The 10,270-nt window shown below is 38.9% G+C and overlaps 1 protein-coding gene and 1 pseudogene across 12 annotated transcripts in view; one reads left to right on the top strand and one right to left on the bottom strand.

Moving 5' to 3' along the window:
- Nucleotides 1-10,270, top strand: part of OPCML (opioid binding protein/cell adhesion molecule like) — a 495,048-nt gene that overhangs the window by 424,610 nt on the left and 60,168 nt on the right. The gene's annotated exons all lie outside the window — the stretch shown is intronic.
- On the bottom strand, nucleotides 7,102-7,443 carry LOC105302935 (annotated as a pseudogene).

Here is a 10,270-nt window from a genome sequence, read left to right as displayed (position 1 = left end):
CACATTTATTGAGCACTTACTGTGTACCAGATACTCTGAGCTCTTTACTTTCATTTGTATTATTTTATTGAATCATTTCTTAATTTTTAATTAGAAATAGTGTTATTAACCCATTTTACAGGTTGAAAAGTTGAGAATTAGAAAACTCATGTAAAAGATGGAAGAACACAGAGTTTAGACCTCATAGACCAGTGTTTGCTCCTAGGTCAGTTTGGATTCTAGCCAAAGTTCCTACACACTAGAGCGCATCGCTTCACATGCCTTGTCCTTCATTTTAGTGTAGGGAATGTTTTAATGTCTCTATTAGTATACTCTCTATACTTGCTGGACTCCAAGCTTGCTAGAATTCCTCAACTTTAAAAACCTGCTATTATTTTTATTTTACTTAAAAGTTCTCCATACATTTAAAAAATGAATAAGACAACTTCTCAGCAAATAATGTTATTTGATGTCACCTTAGGTATAAATATGTACTTTATTTGATACAGTATTTGCATTTTAGAAATATTTTAAAGGATTCCTCATTTTTAAAACAAAACTTTTCAACTGAATTACTTATCCTAAGAGAGTTCACAATTAAAAGGAAAAAATAGAATTCTTTTTCCTAAATTTAGTCATTGTTTGAATACAGCTTGCATTTAAAACACCACAGAACAGTCTTGACCTCTTCTCTAAGCCACATCTTGGCCCTTTAAAAAAGTTTTCCAGAATCAAAGTTGTGTCCCACACACAGAAGCTGTGCCTAGCCCCTAAAGGCCTCCCCTGAAACCAATCTCCAGCTCCTAGCTCAGCCAGACTGATAATCTTCTCATTCCTTCCTGAAGTCCTTGGTCCCTATGTATCACCACCTCATTTAGTCTGAGATAAAAGGGAATATCTGCCATTGCGTTGTCCAGAAGAGTGGATCTTCTTTGGCTCTGATCCCTGCTACCATCTGTGTCTTCCCTGAGGAGTGCAGGCTCACTGAGGAGGTGGGTATGTACTAGTGGGGTATATGTGTGGGTGTGCGCGTGCGCGCATGGGGGGAGGGTCCAAAGAGCTCCAGACAGTGTCTGGGGACTGGTTTCAAGAGCCATTTGGGCAGGTCACTCTTACCCTCACCATTCTCATTTGAAAACAAAAAGGTTGGACTCCACCAGTGTCTTCAACCTAGGGAACCTAGTTTACAGTGTCCATGTAGGGGACGTGAGAGCCCATGAACTATTTTTGGTGTTTATAAAGCTTGTCAAAGTCCAAACATGGTCAATTTACCTATTTTGAACTCAGAACTTATTATCTAAGCATATCAAACACTCAGATTTAAAGGATACCTGCATTTAATAATCCTAACAAATTTTGGAAAAACAAATGTAATTTGCATGGTAGAAAAATTTTTTTCTTTTAAAATAAGATCCATGGGGGAAATATTTTCCTTAAAGAGGCTTAATACTGAAAAGATAGAGAAAAGCTGTATAATTTCTAAGGTCCTTTCAAGAGTGTGGTTCTGTGACTTGAAGTTTATATGTAAATACGGTGAAAGCTTGAGTGTGAGTGTAGGTATACTGAAGTAGATACTCTTAACATCCCCATTTTATAAATGAAAACTGGAGGCTGAGAGAGGTTAGAACACTGGCCCAGTGTCTATGTGTCTATGTGTCTTATCTATCATGAATTTTTATATACTTGGGAAGAGCTGTATATCTATATGACTATTTGTAATGTATATTTTAATTAATGTAGGTATTTATATGTGAGGTAGAGCAGTTTCACGTGAGTTTAACAATCACACAATGTGTGGAAAATGCTGCTGGTACTAATTTTTCTACGCTAGAAGGGAGGTATTCAAGCTGTCATTGAGTAAACACCACGGACTGCATAGCTTAAGCAATGGAATTTATTTTCTCATAATTCTGGAGGCTAGAAGTCAAGGTGCAAGCAAGGATGGTTTCCTTTGAGGTCTTTCTCCTTGGCTTGCAGAGGGCCACCCTTCTTCTGCCTCTTTACCTGGTCTTTTCTGTGTTCACCTACCTTCCTGGTTTCTCTTTGTGTGTCCTAATTTCCTCTTATAAGAGCACCAGTCAGATTGGGTTCAGGCCCACCCTAGAGACCTAAAGTGCTCTTAAGGGACCCATCTCCAAGTACAGTCACATTCTAAGGTGCTGGTGGGGTTAGAGTTTCAAAATATGAATTGGTGAGTGGGGAGTTACAATTCAGCCCATAACAGGAGGTTAATATATTTCTTGAATTTACTCTTTAGAGCTATATGCATAAGACAAATTTTAAAAAATCTCTCCAAGTAACAGCTTTGTTTCTTTAAACTCAGTGACCCACTTAGCAAAATGCAGTGGGAGAAATAGGAGCAAACCTTTCATAGCTCTGGAATTTAGGCCAGGCCCAAGATCTTCAGAGCTTTCACACAGACTCCTCCAAATCCATCCTGTGTTCTTATCCCATGGGCTCTTCTGTGACTCTAGCAGGGACCCCAAGAGTAGGTGGAAAGAAAGCTCCAGAGGTCCAGGCTAGTGAAATAAAACAGTAGTATGGCGAGCAGGAATAGTGCCTTCAACCACAGTGATTTGGGAGACTCTACAGGCAACTGGGTGTTAAGATAGACCCATGCTGGAACCCAAGGACAAGACTACTGTGCACTTAGAGTAGCATGTTTCTCTTAGCCAGGTGGGACATAAAGTTGAGGTGCCAGGTGAAGCTATTTGTTTTACCTGAAGTTACTACAATTGGAGACTTCGGCGGAGAGACCCATAAGAGCTAGACAGATGTCCTGGTTCTAACAAAACCTGCTGAGGTTCAGAGTGGAGCTCCACCTTGATGAGGAAATTAGTAAAAATAAAGGAATGTGACAGAAGACCAGTTATATGAACTGTGCATACCAACAGAGAGCTTAGAAAGGGAGGCTAGAGGTTATCAGCCATGTCGTGGTCACTGCAGAAGACTTTCTGGTTCTGCCCACTGGTGGGGGCCAAGATTTTGAGTACACAGTCAGGCTTGATCAGGGACAGGGTGGTACTGGGCTGGGCCAAGTCAAAGGGTGCAGGTCTTTGCTACTGGGCATGTCTGGTGCTAGCAAGGCCTGATGACGATGGGCCATGGGAACATTGAGATCTGGTTATTGTTTGACCTTCTTGCTTTACTATGTTCCTCTAGGCTTTTCCCTCTCTTTTGTGAAGAGATTCATTTCCTCTTAATTTGATCTTTCCTTGACCACAGATTCCAGAATGTATTTGGTTCTGGTGCCTTTTCATTGCAAATTGCAAGCAGAGTTAAAACTGGGCCAAGGAATTTACTCTGGGGAGTAAAGCTGCAGAGGCAGAAGGTGGGCTACCTGCCCCAGTTGGTCTGTTTCCATCTCTAATGTTGCTGACTGTAATTATGATATATGAATATAATTGCTGCCATACATTTGGTCTGCCTGTTGGAAAATGTAGGCCGGTTGCCCATCCCCTACCTGGACCAGCACAAGCAGGTTGCTTTCCCTCACCTGAAATCATCTATCCCTCCTATCCTTCCTGCTGTTCATTCTAGAGATGTCAGCCAGCACATGTGCCAATCCTAGTGCCGGCACTGATGGCTCCTGCTAATTAATCGGCCTTGGGTTTCAGAGAGTATTGCTGGCATCTCCAAATAAAGGGTCTGGTTTGAATCCTCCCTCACCCCTTCATGCTTTTGGTAACCCTTGCAAAGTTGTTCCTTAATGTAGTTCTAGATTATGAATCTTGACTTCAGTGATGATAAAATACCATCAGGAAATGTCTCCCTGTCAAAAAGCAATATCCTTGTCAGTGCCGTAGTTTTGGGCTAAACACAGGAGTCCACAATCAAGTCTTTCTCAGAGGCATTGATAAGGAGAGAATTGAATCATTGACCCAGTTGGAGTTCGTTACTAACAGCGATTTAATCTGTGTGGGTCATCCGACTTACTAAGTGGGGCTTTCCCACAGGCAGGGCCCTGAAGAAGTGGGCTCTGTGTCCGGAGTTGCCCCAGGGCTCTTTCCTACCCTTCTGTTGGTTTTCCCCCTTTGTGTGAGTTCTGCAGCCTTACATTGGCTGGGGACTCTTCTCCTGAGAATGGCTTTACCAAAGGTCGCTCACTCAGCTGCTGCTATTTGGTACCTCTTGTCCTTGATGGAGGAGTAGAGTGATTTAAATGGGTGATTTTCATTGCTGCACATTAAACAGCTGTCCCCTCTAACCAGATGCTTAATTTGGTTCCCCTTCCAAGCTACTGAAGGAGGAGGCTCTCTAGCTTGCAGCTGAGAGTCTAAGGATACATGAAAAAAATGTCCTACTGCCTCATGGTTTGGGGTAAAATTTTTTGGGTTAGTGTTCAGAACATAGGAGGCATTTTTTGAAAGTGGGTGTGGGAACAGTTCATTGACTTGGTGTCTTGTTGATCTGCTGAGACTGAGCCCTCAATGTGGTACTTTGAGGTGGTGAAACAGATGTCATGGGGCCACGCCTCCACTGCCCCATGCAGTGACGATGAATGGAGCTCTAGTGCTGCAGGCTGGGTCCCACTGGGGAGAGGTGCTTCAGTGCAAGCCCCATTGCAAGGCACCGTTCCTGTGGCTGGAAGCTCACCTCTACTTATTCCATTTATCTGAAATCCTGGCCCAGGCTGCATGCTGCTGTGACCCAGTTGCCATGGAGAACTTGTATATTCCTGGCTTCCTTGCTGCTTTTACAGGCAGAATTACAGAAGAGAATGTCTTTGCTGTTAAGAAATATAAATATTACAGAAAGATGCTCATTTTCTCTCTCTATGATGATTATTACCAAAGATATGCAAGAAGAAATCATTACAGAGCATTGTCCTTCATAATGAGCCTTGGTAGGCTGTTACAGGGATGGATTAGCCTGCCAGAATAGATTGTGTTAACCCTTTGCTCTCAGCTAGCTATATTCTAACTAGAACTAATTATAGTTCAACAGATTTTTGTAGAGTGCCTATTATGTGTGCAGCCCTCGGGGTACAGAGACAAATAAGATACTTTCCTGCCTTCAAAGATCTTATATTCTAGTAAAGAAAGGTAGAACTTTAAACAAATAAATATATAAAAAAAATAATTAACCTGTTGTAATAGACTCCTGTGCCTAGTGCCAAGAAGCCTAAAAGAGGGAGGACTTTTGTCAGGAAGACACACTGGAAGAGGCATCCCTTGAACTAAGTCTCAAATGTGGACTATTTGTTCACCAGAAAGAGGGAGGTACTCCAGATGCTTTGATCATTCTCTTATATATCATTTTGTTTCATTTTTATAATCAGGTATTTTATTTTCATTTTTCTACATTTTTTCCTAGTATTATCTCTTTCTTTTGTTTCTAACTGCTTACTAGACTATACATTCTGTAATAACATGGGTCTTATGGTTGATTGATATATCCCTAGCACATAAAACAGAGCTCAGAACAAAGTAGTTGCTCAGTATGATTGTCTAGTGAATAAATGCCAGTATGACAAATATTGTAGTCTAAGAATGAATACAGAATTCTGACATTCTAACTGATTTGGATGGTGGTTATTTTCAATAAGATGTATAAGATAAATTCATTGAAGTCAAAATAATGAGTATAATTCTAGACATTTTGAGTTTGGGATTATGTGGGTTGTCTGTATATGACTGGCTCAGTATACAGATAGACTCATGATTCTAGAGTGCAGAAGAGTTTTGGGAGGGATATGCAGTTTTGAGATCCATTTGCATTTATCATAAATGATCCAATTCAATGTGAGATTTTCCCTTAAAATCAGTCCCCAGGAAAAGGGAGAGTTGTTTTACGTTAGGGTCTTATAAAGCGTTCCATAATCCTAAATGTTCTCTTAATTACTTATTTAGAGCAATGAAGTAATCTTTGGGCAGACACATTAAACTGAAACTACTTCAATCAATGCTGCTTTGGGATGTTTAGGTGGTTGTCTGATAGGATCAATTAAAAAGATAAAGGTTTTAAACACTGATTTAATTTTTATTTTTCATGTCTAACAAATTATAAGTTTGTGGCTAACAATTATAAATGTTAGATATTATTGTAAACAAATTTTTAGAAATCATTTTTTTAAAAGCAATGTAGTAAGCAGGAATCAAATATACACAACTCTATGAAAAACAAAACAACCACAATTTTATGTAAAGAGGTACCAGTATTTCAGTGTTTAAGTTCCATTTATGGAATCATAAAATTTAAAAGGTTAAAATGTGCTCTAGCTAAAACATTGGAATGAAGATGCTATGATATGGAAAGCTATGTTGGGTGACTCATTTTTTTCTCTAGGGACTTCTAAAAGCCTGACATCATGATCAATGAGAAGAGGTGAAATGACCACAAATGGGAGTGGGGAAACAACATTTCTAAGTTTGTATATTGATGTATATATTATATTATTTTTTCTAAATGAAAATAAGCCTTATCATACCAACTAATAAATATGTACAAAAATGCAAATAGGTTTAGTCATTTTCTTCCAGATATTTGGATCAACCTATAGAAAAGGCAGAACTGAAATCTACATACAGTCTTAGGAAAAATTTTAGGGTCCTTGTTAGATCAGGTTTGGTAAGTTGTGCTTACTTCTGTATTTATAACTTGGGCATTTTTAAAATTGACTTCAGAGCACTAATAGCCATGCAAATGCTTAAGCGGAAGAGAAGTTACATTTAGCAGAATCTATACTGTATGGCAAACAAAGACAAGCTACTAAGTAAAGAATACTGTCAGTATGCACTAAAAATAAAACCCTTAGAGTTGTATTAGCTTATCAAAATAAACAAAGAACAATTTGAGTAACATAATATATTCAAAAAAGGAACACTAGTATCTTGGAGGCAAACTACAGTTTTCTGTGAGATAGGTAACTTTTATGTGCATCTTTTGAATCAATGCTTAAAAAAAAAAAAAAAAAAAAAAAGAACCCTGGTAGCTCTTGACTATTTAAAATGTAAGTCTTAATTAACTGCAAAATATCTTCTCAATCTAGGGACTGTAGGTTCAGAGACTAATGAACTATGAGAGGGGCACAGGGAAGATGTTATTATTTTGACAATAAGTTTCATCTGAACAGAGGAGATGAACTGTAACTTCTTGGAAGAAGACAGAAAATCTTCCATGCTAACAAGGCAGCATGGATTTGGCATTCCATTCTATTTCAATCAAATGCTCCTGGACCAATCCTCTAACATGGATGACACTTCTTTTTAGTCTCTTGATTGCGCTCTGTGTTCTCCGCGTAGGTAGGTCTCATCTCTTCCCCCAGCTCTACAACGATGGCCAGCAGTGCAGCATGTCTTCTTTGGAACATTTAGCTGTTCTCAGTTCACTGGATGCAGCCTAGAGATGGTGGCCCATAGTCATTTAGCAGCTGGCGGTACTGGTGGAGGGCGGGTGGACACTACCAGTGGTGTTGAGGGAAGTGGTAGGCATGCATGCAGTCAAATTCAGTTTGTAAGACATCCCCTGAGCAGTAGGGCACCAGTTCGACCCGTGGTCAGTGTGCCGGTCCACATGTCCCTCCGAGCTTCCATGCACTTTTTGTTGTTGACAGCCGAGACAGCAGGGCAAATCAGGCCTATTGTTATGTTGTTTTAAATGTGTATGTTCACTTAAATTGAATAATTAAGTATGAGTATATAAACATTTGATTATTTCATCTACAGTCAGAGTTGCTTTATTCTCATCTATACCGTAGATAGTAGTTGAAACATCAAGAGAGTTTCATGGGGCAAGAAAACAAAAGGACTGATGACAGAACTTTAGGAATCCCTAACACTAAGAGATGGGCAAAAGGAAAAGAAGTCTATATAAAGAACTAACAGGAAAGTAAATTTTAGGAAGTAGGAGAACCAAAAAAACAATGATGTTGATACCAAGAGAAAAGACTCTGTCAAAAATAAGGGATTTAAGTAATGATGATGATTGATGATGATCATGATGACCATGATCATGATCATGATGACCATGATCATGATCATGATGATGGATTGCTCCATGGTGTTCTCGACCTTTCCATGGAGAGCAAGTGAAGGCAAGGCTGAAAAAATCTATTGCATTTATGTAGTAGACTACTGACCACCTTGACCAAAGCAGTTTAAATAAATGTTAAGGTAAGAAGCTTGTCAAGATGTGAAGAAGAGAAGGGAGGGGAGTATAGATAGAAAATGTACATTCTTTTTATAATTAATTTGACTAGAGAGGAAAGGAGAATTTACAGTTTAAAGGGTTGGTTTTCATGAGTAAAGTATTGGGCATCTATATAGGTTGAAGAAAAAGAGCCAGTTTAGTACTAAAGAAGACTGACTGAATGAGCAAGGTCCAAGTAGAGAGAGTGGGAAACTAGAATAAAAGGCTAGATGGGGAGATTACTTTTGTCCATTTAAATGAGAGCTTCTTTCTTTGGACCAATAGGTAATGATTTTAGGTAAAAATATAATTTTGTAGAGTGTGGAGGTCAGAAAGTAGAGGGATGCCACTTGGCTCCTGGAATTTATTTACTCAACCTTGGCAAGCGCTTTGTTCTGAAGTTTTCAGGATTCCTGCCTTTAGAAGCAGGTCAAATAAGGATGAAAGAGTCTGAACTTTGAGTTTAGAATCCTTGATTCTCATTTAGTTTAATAGAGCATTATTAATATGATTTTAGAGATGCCGTGATCTCCATATTTTTTATAGTATTTGCCTCCCTTTCCACCTGACCCAGAAACCCCTTTCTTACAGTGTTGCCTTGGGGAGAGGGAGGATAAAGTTCATCTCCCCACTCACTATTCTCTGATGAACATATTCTCACTATTCTCTGATGAACATATTCTCCATGACTTTCTTGGCTTCACTGTGCCAGTCTATTAAGTGAGAGAATTAAACTACATCTTTAAATTCACTTCCAACTCTAATATTTTATATGTATGTGTGTGTGTGTGTGTGTGTGTGTGTGTGTGTGTGTGTAAACACTTAATTCATATGACACTTTTAAATAATAAAACAAGGTGAAATATAATTAAGGGGCGAAAGAGTTGTACAGATAATTTGTGCTGTGAACAAGTCTTTTTAAGTTGACTAATGTGACATTGTTCTCAAGGAAAAGAAAACTTCAGCATTTTATTTTCAGAATTACCCTGATCCAAATTAGGCCATGGGAATGTTAGGGGAGGAGGATTAAAAAGTCCCAGAGCGCCTCATAGGTGATAAAAAATTTTTTGATTTTTTTTGTAATCCCACTGAAGGGAGAGGAAAGGCCAAAGTAACATGGCTGCAGCTGAGAACAACTTTGCTTCTGTCTGAGGCACCATTTCTGCCGGCAGAACAATGAGCCTTCAGGCCAGTGGACAGTCTGTTATCAGTCCACAGCAGGCTGAGAAATAATCTCCAACCACTAGCAACAATGGATGCGGTATCTCAGGCCAGGTAATGAGAAGTCTTTAAACTGCATCAGCTCCAATTTTATTATCCTTTAGTTTTACACTTTTCAGCCTAGAATAGTCTTATCTTTTCCTCTTTTTGTTGTTCTATGGAGCCCCCTCCCTCTCCACAAAGTAAAAGAGATTAGGTGACCTTTTTCCTTTGCTTCCTTTTTCAAATTTAAAGCCACAGCATTATAATAATCCTCTACAAAAATACACATATGTGTACACATAATTAAAATTGCCTACCTCAGTTTCTTTTGTTCAATATCTGACCCAAAATCGCCAAATGCATATCTGCTGCATGTTAATAACAGAGACTCCAAGTGCCAGCCCTGGGTCCTGATCTCTGAGCATGGAAGGGATAAATCTACATCTAAGCAAATCTCAAAGATCCTCTGTTTGAAACACTTCCTACACTAGCTTTTATACATGCTCAGAGACAGTACGAAATAAGATGCCTGACCAAGGCCAACTGTTCCTACGTTGCTGATTCAGTTCAAAAAATTGGTTGCTCCTTTCAGTTTATACCATTTAAAAACCATTTCTTATTCCAACGGAGTTGACCAGACTTGATAAAAGTTTTATTTTTTCATACCGAATGACTTGGACTTCCTCTCATGACATCTCCCTCTGCTGTTGTCTTCTATTTATGAAACATTTTATATGAGTCTGAAAGGAAGGAAGGCCTAGATGGAAAAGAAAGTTAGGATACTTGAGATAATCAAAAATTGCCTATTTCCCCAGATGAGTGTACATTGGTAGAACCAAGTCAGGTTAGTATTCACAAGAAAGAAAAAGGCAGAAACTGGGCGATGATATTAATAGATGTGATTTTTTTTTTTATTTTATATAATGAAATTGTCAACATTTGGAAGAGCTACATGTAA

This window comes from Pteropus vampyrus, unplaced genomic scaffold (genome assembly GCF_000151845.1).
Source record: "Pteropus vampyrus isolate Shadow unplaced genomic scaffold, Pvam_2.0 Scaffold288, whole genome shotgun sequence".
NCBI classification, from domain to species: domain Eukaryota; kingdom Metazoa; phylum Chordata; class Mammalia; order Chiroptera; family Pteropodidae; genus Pteropus; species Pteropus vampyrus.
The sequence above is the reverse complement of the archived record's forward strand: the minus strand, read 5'-3'. Positions and strand labels throughout refer to the sequence as shown.